We start from the raw sequence: 14,422 nt of genomic DNA, 5'->3' as shown, positions 1-14,422 counted from the left end.
CGATTGTTGGTTGTTGAAGAATAAGATTCAGGATATGATCGACGCTGGAGAAATTGAATTTGATCCTCCGGAGACTCCTAATGTCATCACTGCTCCTATGCCTAATCATGACAAGACTGTTAATGTTGTGGATGACGATTCTCACATTTCTAATGTAGCTGACTTAACATCTCCTCTCCTGATCATCAAGAGGAATTTATTGCAAGCTGGTTTATTTCCAGGTTGTGCTGAAAGTTGCGATCTTTGTATACTCCGACCCAATGATTGTTTGAAGTTGAGGAATGGTATTCAACGGCTAATGGATGATCGTACAATTCTCTTTGAAAAGATTCCTAAGGTGGAAAACCCTATTGAAGAAATATTTGTGATTGTTAGGTCCAAAATTCCAGTGAAGATTACCGCTACTAGAGTGCCTGTGAAGATTACTGCTGAGCCCAAGGTAGCTCCCCTAATTATTACTGCACCTGGCCCAGTACCGTATTCCTCAAGCAAAGCCATTACGTGGAATTATGGAGGTGATGTTTACATCCACGGCATAAAGCAAGATGATAATTTTGCTAATCCTAATGATGTTGACATTGTTGGGACTAGTAAAATTACTCGAAGTGGAAGGATCTTCTCTCCAGAAATCTCACTTCCCGCCCCTGAAACTCGAGGAAAGGAACCAGTAATCAATCCTTCTCAGTCAAGGACACCAGTCGAAGTTACTACCGAAGATGTTACCAAACAGGAAATGGAAGAAATGCTGAAAATCATCCGCAAGAGTGATTTTGATGTGGTAGAACAATTGGGGCATACTCCGTCTAAAATTTCGATGTTATCCTTGTTGTTATCTTCTGAATCTCATGCCAATGCATTGATAAAATTCTTGAAGACCGCTCATGTACCTCAGGAGACATCTGTCGATCAGTTCGAAAATTATGTTGCTAACTTGGCTGTTGACAATGGCCTAGGCTTTTCCGATGTTGACTTGACACCAGCAGGAAAAAAACACAATAAAGCTCTGCATATCTCCATTGAGTGTAAGGGGATCACCTTGTCTCATGTGCTGATCGATAATGGCTCTTCTTTGAATGTGCTACCGAAAGCTGTGCTCGATAAACTTGACTGTAAAAGCATTGAACTGAAACCTAGTGACATTGTGGTACGTGCTTATGATGGTGCGAAGAGTGTTGTCCATGGTGAAGTAGTTCTCCCTATCAAGATAGGACCTCAAGTCTTCAACACTACCTTTCACGTAATGAATATTCGTCCTGCCTATTCCTGCTTGCTAGGATGCCCTTGGATTCATGGGGCAAGTGCTGTAGCTTCGTCTCTCCATCAAAAGCTGAGGTATCCAATAGAGGGTAAGATTGTCACTGTGTGTGGAGAAGAAGAGTATATTGTCAGTAGTGTGCATGCCTTCAGATACGTCGAGATGGATGGTGAATTCTTTGAGACTCCTTCTCAGTCATTTGAAGTAGTTCCTCCGACCAGTCCCGGCCTTAAGCCAACTTCCCGTGTGCCCAAGGTTATTCGTGCTCCTCCTGCTATGATTTCTCTGAAAGACGCTCAAGCCGTGGTCGAAAATGGTGGTCGTACTGGCTGGGGTCAACTGATCGATGTACCGTACAAGTCTGATAGATTTGGCCTGGGATTTAGCTCTGAAAAGGTAGTCAAAGATCAGATTAACGTTGTAGAAGATGCTGATAGCGATTGCGACTGGGATAGCTGGATTTTCCCAACAATTGGTGACGGACTCAATAATTGGAAGGCTGAAGACACTATCTCGATGTCGTTTAGTCAGGAGTAATTGCTATTGCCTATTTTAGTGTTGCAAATTTTTAATTTTTACAATTGAACTTCTTAAAGCATTGTGTCTATGCCCGGGGCACAAATAGCTAATTTGTTAAGGGTTTTGTCATTTTCATAAGCATATCCACATTCGATAAATCAATGAACTGTTTGCATTCAAATATTGCGCTCTTTATCTTTCCTGTCATCTTTTAAACAAGCTATGCTCTCTTACACACACTCACGTAACAAATTGCAGATCCATATCCACTCTGGATCCTGTTGATAATAATTCTGCTACTGTTTATTATGACTTTGAAAATCCGATCTACCAAGACGAGGATGGAAGTGAGAAAGATTGTGAAGTACCTGGAGAGCTTGCCAGACTGTTACTGCAAGAAGAAAAGACTATACAGCCGCATGAGGAATCAATTGAAACTGTAAATCTGGGTACTGAAGTAGACAAGAAAGAAGTCAAAATAGGAGCAGGCTTGGAAAACAGTGTCAAAGAAAGATTGATTCAGATGTTACATGACTATATAGAGATTTTTGCTTGGTCTTATGAAGACATGCCAGGACTGGATACTGATATAGTAGTGCATCGTTTGCCAATGAAGAAGGATTGTCACCCTGTTAAGCAAAAGGTTCGTCGCATGCGTCCTGAAATGTCTGAGAAAATCAAAGTCGAGGTTATGAAACAATTTGATGCAGGTTTTCTGGTTGTTACTTCTTATCCTCAATGGGTTGCTAATGTGGTACCAGTGCCAAAGAAGGATGGTAAGGTGCGAATGTGTGTAGATTACAGAGATTTGAATAAAGCGAGTCCCAAAGACGACTTTCCACTTCCGCACATTGATGTTCTGGTAGATAACACCGCTCAACACGAGGTATTCTCATTCATGGATGGATTCTCGGGTTATAACCAGATTAAGATGGCACCTGAAGACATGGAGAAAACTACGTTTGTGACGCAATGGGGCACTTTCTGTTACAAAGTAATGCCATTTGGTTTAAAAAATGCAGGGGCAACATACCAGCGTGCTATGGTGGTTTTGTTCCATGATATGATCCATCATGAAATAGAGGTATATGTGGATGACATGATAGCCAGATCTCATACTGAAGAAAAACATCTCGATCATTTATACAAACTGTTTGAGAGGTTGAAGAGGTACAAGTTGAGGTTGAACCCGAACAAATGCACCTTTGGAGTAAGATCCGGTAAACTCTTGGGCTTTATCGTCAGTGGTAAAGGAATTAAGGTTGACCCGGCTAAGGTGAGAGCTATTCAAGAAATGCCAGTTCCCCGTACAGATAAAGAAGTCAAAGGTTTCTTGGGACGCTTGAATTACATTGCCCGATTTATCTCCCATTTGACTGCTACCTGCAAACCCATCTTCAAATTACTGAGGAAAAATCAAGAGATGATATGGAATGATGAATGTCAAGAAGCTTTTGACAAAATCAAGAAGTATCTCCAAGAACCTCCAATTCTGATGCCACCAGTTGAAGGAAGACCTCTAATCATGTATTTGACCGTGTTAGAAAATTCAATGGGGTGTGTGTTGGGGCAACATGACGAGTCTGGTCGAAAAGAGCATGCCATATACTACCTTAGCAAAAAGTTTACCGACTGTGAAACAAGATACTCATTGCTCGAGAAAACTTGTTGTGCTTTGGCTTGGGCTGCTCGCCGACTAAGACAATATATGTTGAATCATACCACTTTATTGATTTCTAAGATGGATCCTATCAAATATATATTTGAGAAACCTGCCCTCTCCGGAAGAATAGCAAGATGGCAGATGATTTTAACAGAGTACGATATCCAATATACTACTCAGAAAGTAATCAAAGGAAGCGTGTTAGATGATCATTTGGCTCATCAAGCAGTTGATGATTACCAATCTATGAATTTTGAGTTCCCAGATGAGGATGTCATGCTTGTTACAGATTATGAAGAACCTGGACCAGATGAAGGACCCGAACTGGGATCCCGATGGACTATGGTTTTTGACGGATCTTCTAATGCATTGGGCAACGGGGTTGGTGTTGTAATTATTTCTCCCAGGGGTTGCCATACGCCTTTCACTGTTAGGCTATGTTTTGACTGTACCAACAATATGGCTGAGTATGAAGCATGTATTTTGGGACTCAAGGCTTCTATAGACCTGAGAATCAAGTTTTTGAGTGTGTACGGAGACTCAGCCTTAGTAATCAGTCAGATCAAAGGAGAATGGGACACTAAACATCCGAATCTCATCCCTTATCGAGAGCGGGTGTTGACATTAATCCCATACTTTGAAGAGATTACATTCGAACATATTCCACGAGAAGAGAATCAGTTGGCAGACGCATTGGCCACCATGTCATCTATGTTCAGAGTCAGATGGGATGATGAAGCTCCCATGATCACCGTTGAACGATTAGATGAACCAGCATATTGTTATGAACTTAATACTGATGAAGTAGAAGAGAAACCTTGGTTCCACGAAGTAAAAAGATATTTAGAAACTCAGGAATACCCTGAAGGGGCATCCATCAATGACAGAAAATTTCTGAGGAGGTTCTCCGCTAAATTCTTTTTGAGTAATGGAGTATTATACAAACGTAATCATGATTCGACTTTGCTGCGCTGTGTGGATAAAAGGGAAGCAGAAAAGATTATGGAAGACATACATGACGGTATTTTTGGGACTCATTCTAGTGGACATACGATGGCCAAGAAGATTATGAGATCAGGGTATTATTGGTCTACCATGGAAGTTGATTGCCACCATCACTCCAAAACTTGTCACAAGTGCCAGATCTATGCGGACAAAGTACATGTACCTCCTGCTCCATTGAACGTGTTGACAGCACCTTGGCCCTTTGCAATGTGGGGCATTGATATGATTGGAGATATTAAACCTACTGCTTCTAATGGACATCGTTTCATTCTTGTTGCTATTGATTATTTTACGAAGTGGGTAGAGGCAGCCTCATTTGCTTCTGTCACCAAGAATGTGGTGGCACGGTTCATCAAGAATAGTCTCATTTGTCGGTATGGCATCCCTGAAAGAGTTATCACTGATAATGGTACTAATTTGAACAACAAGATGATTACTGAACTCTGCACACAGTTCAAAATAAAACACCATAACTCTTCTTCGTACCGGCCAAAAATGAATGGTGCCGTAGAAGTTGCTAATAAGAATATTAAGAAGATCATACAAAAGATGACAATAACATACAAAGACTGGCATGAGATGCTACTCTTTGCTCTTCATGGTTATCGCACTTCAGTGCGCACTTCGACAGGGGCAACTCCTTTCTCTTTAGTCTACGGAATGGAAGCCATTTTACCAGTGGAAGTTCAGATTCCCTCTCTAAGAATTATGAAAGATGCAGGCTTAGATGAAGATGAATGGATTCAGACTCGACTCGATCAGATAAATTTGATTGATGAAAAGAGACTTGCGGTTGTATGTCATGGGCAGATATATCAGAAGCGCATGACCCAGGCATTTAATAAAAAAGTCAAGAGATAGGTATATCAAATTGGAGACTTGGTAATAAAACGTATCATTCTACCACAAGGTGATTCTAGAGGCAAATGGATTCCCACATACGAAGGGCCATTTGTAGTTAAGAAGGTATTCTCTGGTGGAGCCATGATGCTTGCTACAATGGATGGTGAAGACTTCCCACATCCCGTGAACGCAGACATAGTTAAAAAATACTACGCATAAAATAGACCCGCTAGGTCGACGTATCTAGGCAAAAGTAAGGGCATCCCGGCGAACCAAAAGGGTTCGGGCAAAAATTAGGGATAAACATATAAAAATGTACACCCGGCAAGTCGAAAACCTGAAAGGGCGGCTTGGGTAAAAAAGGGTATCCTGGTGGACTGAAAACCTGAAAAGGCGGTCCAGGCAAAAATTAGGGATTAAAGCGTATGACTATGTCCCGTTCTCGGTCAGCTTCACCCAAGTCAAAGGGACTGAACAAGCCAATCACTTCTATCCGACAGCGGGAGATGAGAGGCTTGAAGACATAACGACAGTCGTGGAATTAAAATCAATAGGACTTTTTCTTCATAGCTTTTTCTTTGTTTTCTTGACAATCTCCTCTTACTAGGATTTCTGTCTCCTTGTACACAAATTGCCTGTTTATAGGCCCTCTTTCAAAATCAATACAATTTTATTTCCAAAAAGATGCTTTTGTTTTACTTTCTCTGTTTTGTTTGCATAAATGTCCATTGATTTAATTCGAATTAATATATGCGTTTAAACATGATTGATGTTTACTGAAAATACATGCATAAAATAGAAATAGCAGTTACAAAAGACTTTAGGGTCGAGGATAAAGTCTAACCATGCTTTCCGATGAATCCAGTTGCTAATCCTATTCCCCAACAAAACCAGTTATTTCCTAGAGGAAATTGGCATTACTAGACAGACTGGTCATCTCTTTTACCCCCAGCCAGGTCCTGTGGAATACCATCAGACAAGAAATCAAATATCCCCAGCTAAGAAAGGGTCATCAATACAAATATCTCCAACCAGAATATCGGGATTTATTTTCCCATGGCAAAAAAATTCTGACGCATAATTTATTCATACATCATTTCACAGCATGTGCATGCATGCAATGTTCGCATTTATTTTCAAGAGCATAAAACATCTCATGCATCATAACATGGCATGAGGATAATTTTTTTCCAGGTTGACTATCCTCTTGATACAATCCAAATAAAGATTCATTCAGGCGGATCTTTATCATTTACATTCGAGATTCAGATACATTTTTTCAGATATAATCCATATGAATATTCGTTCTGATAAGCATTCTGACATCCTCCTAATGATGGCATCTTTAAGCCCATCCCAGACATTTATCGTGAATACCACATATACAAACATTATCAGATATAGCCTAACGTACAGCTCATTCTGATTCAGCCTAACGTATGGTTCCTTCAACTGTTCCAATACGGTCTAACGTACGACCCATTTGGATGTTCATCCCCTCAGATACTACCTAGCACACGGTACATTCTGAAGTGTAGTCTAGCGTATGACTACCCCTTTTATCATCAAATACAGCCTAACGGACGGCTCATTCTGCTACTCAGATACGATCTAGCGTACGATCCATTCTGATCTTTATTCCTCAGATACTACCTAGTGTACGGTACACTCTGACGTGTAGTCTAGCGTATGACTACCCCTTTCATCATCAGAAACAGCCTAACGGACGGCTCTTTCTGCTCAGAGACGATCTAGCGTATGACCCATTCTGATCTTTCATCCCCAGTGAAGTTGCCAGCCTAATGGATGGCTCATTCTACTACTCAGAGATGATCTAGCGTATGACCCATTCTGATCCTTATCTCATCAGGTTCAGCTCACCCTAATATCACCTAATGGATGACTCATTATACGGTCTAGCGTAAGACCCAGTATGACGCCCATGTCTTCAGATATGGTCTAACATACGACGCACTTTGAAGCCCCCATCTTCATACTTTCTGGATGGCATCTCTAAGCCCATCTCCATCAAGACTAACTTTTAGTTAACAAACACAAATTTTGGGGCATTCTAAGTGTTCAATAATCTTCCACCTCCAGATCACGAATGGCACACATACCATTCTAACTCTCTCGGTTTATGAATATTGAACAGGGGCAGCTGTCATACCCCAAAATTTTCCCGTTAAGTTTTCAGGATATTTTTCAAGACATTCTAATCCATTTTCAAGACATTAATGTTAAAGGAACAAGGGTCCAGCGCACAGGTTACCAAATCCAAAAGATGATCTAAACTGGCATGCTCGCTAGGCGAGCAAACCCTTCGCTAGGCGAAGCCCACGCGTTATTCCTCGCTCCAGCGAGTTTTGATGAATTAGCTACTGGAATCCTTCGCTAGCTGCTCGCCTAGCAAACACTTTGCTACCTCACTCGCCTAGCGAGCTCACGAAATACCAGAAAATTTTGGGCTTAATTCTGAGCCCACCAAGACACAATTATTATAAATACCAGAACTTCACACAGAGAAGTGAAGAGACGGAGGATAGAGAAGCAAACCCTAACAAGAAAACCCTAACAGAGGCAACCGGAAAAACCCTGGAGGCTAACGAAGAGAATTCAGAGTAACCCCCGGATACCCCGAAGGAAACTCATCTGCACAAAGGTTACCTCCGCCCAACTCAATCTAGTACCAACCATAAGAGTGATCTGCAAGTCCAACGGTGCAATTACAATTGCAAACAGGTTTGCCACACCCCCCACTATTTTATACTCCTAATTTGACATCTTCAAATACATGAGGCATTATGATTGAATTTCTAAATGTATCATTAGGTTTTGCATATGGGTTTAAGTATGCATGAATGTGTAACACGATATCTTGAATGTTTAACCCTGTAATTTCTGTAATGGATGCCATAGGGTTTGGGGTTCCTGAAATCGCACTGTTATCAAAGAAGAACCCAGAACCCGCAGCCGTTCGCTAGCACTTCGTTGAGCGAACATGTAGCGAGGGTTCGCTAAGCCTTCGCTAGGCGAGGCAGTAGCGAACATGACAGTATTTGTTTTTTCGTTTGCATTCTAATCTGTTCCGTACTTGATTGACATGTTTTCTGTTGCATCTATACGCTGTTTGCCTGACACTATTATTGCTGTGATTCTTTTGTTTGGCGCAACTCTTGGTTGCACCCTAGCTTGGTATTCTAACCCGTTTGTTGAATTTTTGTGAGGGTTCACATACTCCTGAAGAGACAGTTTGCTAGGTATTCCACTTTATTTGTGGGATACCCTTGTGAAGATTCATTTTAACTACTTGACTAATTACATCGCCTTCGAACATATGATCTGGGCCCTCTCTTTGTTGCCTTACGATATTACGGCCATGTCCCGCGAATGTAAGGATACCCTTAGCAAAGGCCCTTCGGTTAAATCATCATAGTCCCTCGAATGTTGCCTTCGAATACATGACGTTGTCCCTCGATGACCCTTCGTGGTAGCCTACGGTTAAAATGATGATCGTCCCTTCGAATGCTAAGGTATCCTTACAAATGTTGCCTTCAATGACCAATCGACGACCCTACGATGTCCCCTTACATCCAAAGGATAAGACTACTTACTTCTCAATAGTAAGGACAGTTTTACCCTCCTAAGGATAGGAAATACCTATAAAGACCTTGGTTAGGTATAACTCTTAAATGTTGGCTCACAGCTTAAAATACTTTTCACACCTCCCACTTTTCAAAACATCTTTTAGAAAATCACCACTTGGTATACATTCGCACCAGAATCATCGCTGAGTTATATTTTTCTAAACATCCTTCAAAATCAAACGAGATGAACACTTTGTATACATTCGTGCAAGAATCATTACAAAGTTAAACTCTCCTTTCAAAATATTTTCTAAACACACCACATTTCTCAAACACTTTCTCAAACAAGGAAAACATAAGTGAGTTAAGCAATTAAGAGCCCATGGATAACCATGGATACAAAGAGTGCTAACACCTTCCCTTTGTATAATGTACCTCCCGAACTCAAAAATCTAATCAAGGTCTTTCCTGTTCTTTTCCGTCTTTCCTTATTGGATAAAAGAAAAGTCGGTGGCGACTCTTGCTATCCGCGACATTGCTTTTCAAAGCAAAACACAAAAGTCAGTTCACCGTATAATACCTGGGTATTCAGATCAGAAACCATATTCCTTTCTATGTCACTAAGGAAGAACCCGATGTTGCCGAGATCTCTCGTGCTCTTTATTTGAGCCCTGAAGTGACTAAGGGAGGTCTGAAGGAGAAGGGAAAGTTGTCTGGTTTTCATCTGAGTTTCTTGGAGGCCAAAGCCAAGAAGCATGGTACTGTGGGTAATTGGAAGGCCGTCTGTGCTCTGCTTGCTGTAAGCATTTATGGAATTATCCTGTTTCCTAATCAGAAGAATTTTATGGATATTAATGCCATCCGGTTGTTTGCTCAAAGGAATCCTATTCCTACCTTGGTGGGGATGTCTATTACTCGGTCCATAATCGGAGCGAGAAGCGGCGTGGGGGATTGGTTAGATGTTGTGCTCAACTGTTATACAAATGGTTCATGGGATATTTGCCTTCCAGAGGTGCCTTTGTTTTTCTTGACCATACGGTTAACTGGGCGACCAAGTTGATGGGTTTGCGAGCCAAAGACATAGCTTGGACTCACAATGGTGTGGCCGGACGAGATTTCATTTACAGTTGTGGGAGCTTTCCCAATGTGCCTCTCATAGGAGTTCAAGGTTGTATTAATTATAACCCGACGCTTCTTAAGAGACAAATGGGGTTTGCTATGGAGGTTCCTCCTCTCGAGTGTGAGATTCAGGAGTCTTTCTATTTCTCGGTTGAGGGTAATCAGTCATCGTTGAGGCAAGTGTCTGGAGCATGGCACCACATTCAGAGGAAAGGCAAGGTTCCTTTTGGTAGGGTTAATAGCAGGTCTTTTCCTCCATTTGATGATTGGCTCAAAAAGAGGATTGAGCTCACTCTTCTGCCGTTTCCTGGGGGTGATCTTTGGTACCCGATGATTGAGGGGCCACGTTCTTCTGTCAGTATGGAAGAATTTCTTGAGATGAAGAAGGCTAGAGATCAACTGCAGGCAAAGAAGACTAAGATAGAGATGAGTGTTGCTAGAATTCAAATGGCTAATCAGGAAATCAAGGGGAAAGCAGAAGACCAGGCTAAGAGACATGCTCTTGAGGTGAAGCGTTTTGAGGTAGATACCGCTTATTATTGCAAGATCAGCCAAGCGTTAGAATCATCTATGAAGGAGCATGACATTACCAAGGAGAAGTTGGCCAGAGCGTTGAAAGTCATTGAAGATGAGAAGAGGAGACAAGTCCTTGTGAAGACTCAAAGGGAAGCTAGAGCCAAAGCCCTTACTGCCGAGTGGGAAGCAAAGCTGAAAGTTAAGGAAGAAGAGAACGCGAAAATTATGGCCGAGAGAGATCATTATCTTGCTGAGAGAGACCATTATTTCCGTCAGATGAAGATTCACCAGAAAGAGGTGGGAAGACTGCAGCAGGAGAACACTGAGCTCAGGTTCGCCGTGAAGTTTACCAAGATGGTTGATGATGCAGAGCCTTTTGTGGGACCTTCTTCGGTTTAGACTTTTATCGTGGTTATTATCATGTGTTGGATTACCATCAGACATGTTGAACGGAATTCACTTGCTTGTATTTTCTTTCCGATTCTGGAGAATTGTAATTTGATTTGTATCAAACTTGATGTATGACTCTTGCACATATTGCGCACTTTTGATATACATTGGTTATTATCATTCCGTGATTGATCTTCAAAGCTTTATTTACTTTTCTGTGCGCACTCACATAACACACACATGGTCGGGTGATGTCTTTGCTAAATCATAATTCTCTGTTCCGTATGACAAAACCAGATGATTGATGTCAGAATGTTGCTGTCAAATTATTATCTGTCTCGATGAAACCAGGATCGAAAGACAGAGTGTTCCTTATATGGATAGACATTGCATTCATGCATGAATCATAATAACTTATCTTCTATTTTGCAGGTGTCGGTTTCTAATGTGCTTGATTGTTTCAGGAATCATTGCTCGCGCACGCAGAATCATTCCCTTGCACGTAGCTCGTCCGCACAGATACCCTACCAAGCGCAACAAATCCAAACTGATGGATCCACCCAACACAGACATTCTCGAGCTGAAAGAGAAGATGAGTGAGCTGATCAACGTCATGCAAGGGTTCGCCTTGGGGCAGAAAGCACTTGTTGAGAAAGTGGAGAAGCTTGAGCGGGCTTCGGCTGCCAATAGTGGCAATAATCAAGAGGGTGTTTCCAACAATAGTCTCGGTGGTTCTAGGGATGATGGTGATCCCAGAAGGAAGGCGACTACTGCTGGTGTAGTGATCAACAATGGTGGAGGTTTTGGTTTCGCTGCAGGCGGTGGGCTAGGTCCTGTAGGCAATAATCTGAAGGATAATCAGTTTCCTCCTTTCTTTGGGGCCATGGAGGATAAAGAAGAAGATCAGTTCTCTGTGTTGAATGAGCAATCTGGTCAGTACGGTGTCCAATCGCCGAATAAAGAAATTCAGGTGCTAGCAGAGAAGATCAGGGCTCTGGAAAGCCATGCTACTCCTGGGGCTATCAACATGACGAACATGGGGCTGGTTGAGGGGATTGTGATCCCGCAAAAGTTTAAAGTGCCCACATTTGATAAATACAATGGGAGTTCTTGCCCGAAAACTCATCTCCAGGCCTTTGTCCGAAAAATATCTGCCTATACTATGGATCAGAAGCTCTGGATGTACTTCTTCCAGGACAACTTGTCGTGCGTACCAGGGATGGAGATCCAGAACTGGAAGGCCAAAAAGATCATCACTGTCACTCTACGTGAAGAGTAATATTTCTGTTTTTCAATTCTGTCTGCATGAAAACCATGCGTTTTTCCCGAAACGTAATGGTTCATTGTAAGGGCCATCTCATGTGTTTCATTTTGCAATATTTGCATCATCAATAAAAGGATGTTTTTTCATTAAAAGCGGTGTTCCCTGTTTTTCATTTATTTTTGCAGTTTAAAAAATAAAAATGGCAATGTTTATTTTCATTTTTTTTCCTTTTAATTTGCTTCGCTCCGGTTCTAAAAGCAATGCATGAATCAACATTCATGCAGATGCGATCATTCTCCGGATCTCATTGATAACAATCATGTTACACCCTCATATGACTTCGACAATCCAATCTATCATGCCGAAGAAGAAGGCGAAGAAGATTGTGAACTGCCAGAAGAATTAGCCAGGTTGTTGAAACAAGAGGAGAAGGTGATTCAACCGCATGAGGAGCAAGTTGAAATTGTGAATCTGGGTACCCAGGAGGTCAGAAAGGAAGTAAAGGTTGGGGCTGCTTTGGAGGTGAGTGTCAAGAGCAGAATGGTAGCACTGTTGAAAGAGTATGTTGATATCTTTGCCTGGTCTTATCAAGATATGCCAGGGTTGGATACCGATATTGTTGTGCATAAGTTACCATTGAGAGCAGACTGTCCTCCAGTGAAGCAGAAGTTGCGCAGAACTCGACCTGAGATGGCCATGAAAATCAAAGAGGAAGTGCAGAAGCAGTTGGATGCTGGTTTCCTAGCTGTCACTAATTATCCGCCTTGGGTCGCGAACATTATGTTGGTGCCGAAGAAGGATGGAAAGGTGAGGATGTGTGTGGACTACCGGGATTTGAACAGAGCTAGCCCGAAGGATGATTTCCCATTACCTCACATCGATGTGTTGGTAGATAATACAACTCAATTCTCGATGTTTTCCTTCATGGATGGCTTTTCTGGCTATAATCAAATTAAAATGTCGCCAGATGATATGGAGAAAACAACGTTCATCACACCATGGGGCACTTTTTGTTATAAGGTGATGCCATTCGGTCTCAAGAACGTCGGTGCTACGTATCAAAGAGCTATGGTGACTTTGTTTCATGATATGATTCATCATGAGATCGAATGCTATGTTGATGACATGATAGCAAAGTCCCAAACAGAAGAGGGGCATTTGGTAGATCTGGCCAAGTTGTTTGACCGGTTGAGACAATTCAGACTGAGGTTGAATCCGAATAAGTGCACTTTCGGAGTGCGGTCCGGTAAGTTGCTGGGGTTTATTGTGAGTGAAAGAGGAATCGAGGTTGATCCTGCTAAAGTAAAAGCAATACAAGAAATGCCTGAGCCGAGAACAGAAAAAGAGGTTTGTGGTTTCTTAGGTAGATTGAACTACATTTCACGGTTCATATCTCATCTAACAGCCACGTGTGAACCCATATTCAAGTTGTTGAGAAAAGATCAAACAGTCAGGTGGAATAATGATTGCCAAGCGGCATTTGAAAAAATAAAAGAATATTTGCAGGAGCCTCCGATTCTGATGCCTCCTGTGGAGGGACGACCGTTAATTCTGTACTTGACAGTCCTCGAGGGGTCTATGGGGTGTGTATTGGGGCAGCATGGCGAGTCTGGTCGAAAAGAGCATGCCATCTACTACCTTAGAAAAAAGTTTACCGACTGTGAAACAAGATATTCACTGCTCGAGAAAACTTGCTGTGCTTTGGCATGGGCTACTCGCCGACTGAGACAGTATATGTTGGTTCATACCACTTTGTTGATTTCCAAGATGGATCTGATCAAGTATATATTTGAGAAGCCAGCATTGACCGGACGGGTTGCGAGATGGCAAATGATTTTGACTGAATATGATATCCAGTACACTTCTCAGAAAGCAATAAAGGGGAGTGTATTGTCTGATTACCTCGCCCAGCAACCCATTGAGGATTATCAGCCGATGAAGTTTGAGTTCCCTGATGAGGACATCATGTTTCTCAAATCGAAAGATTGTGAGGAACCAATCCCGGAGGAGGGGCCTGACCCTGAATCCGAATGGATTCTGATGTTTGATGGGGCCGTTAACGTGAATGGTAGTGGAGTTGGTGCTGTTTTGGTTACGCCGAAAGGATCCCACATTCCTTTTGTTGTCCGGCTAACATTTGAGTGCACCAACAATGTGGCTGAATACGAAGCTTGTATCTTGGATATTGAAGAGGCGATTGATTTGCGGATCAAAAACCTTGTTATCTATGGAGATTCAGCTTTGGTTGTGAACCATGTTAA

Source organism: Lathyrus oleraceus, chromosome 3 (genome assembly GCF_024323335.1).
Source record: "Lathyrus oleraceus cultivar Zhongwan6 chromosome 3, CAAS_Psat_ZW6_1.0, whole genome shotgun sequence".
NCBI lineage: Eukaryota > Viridiplantae > Streptophyta > Magnoliopsida > Fabales > Fabaceae > Lathyrus > Lathyrus oleraceus.
Note: the sequence above shows the minus strand (reverse complement) of the source record.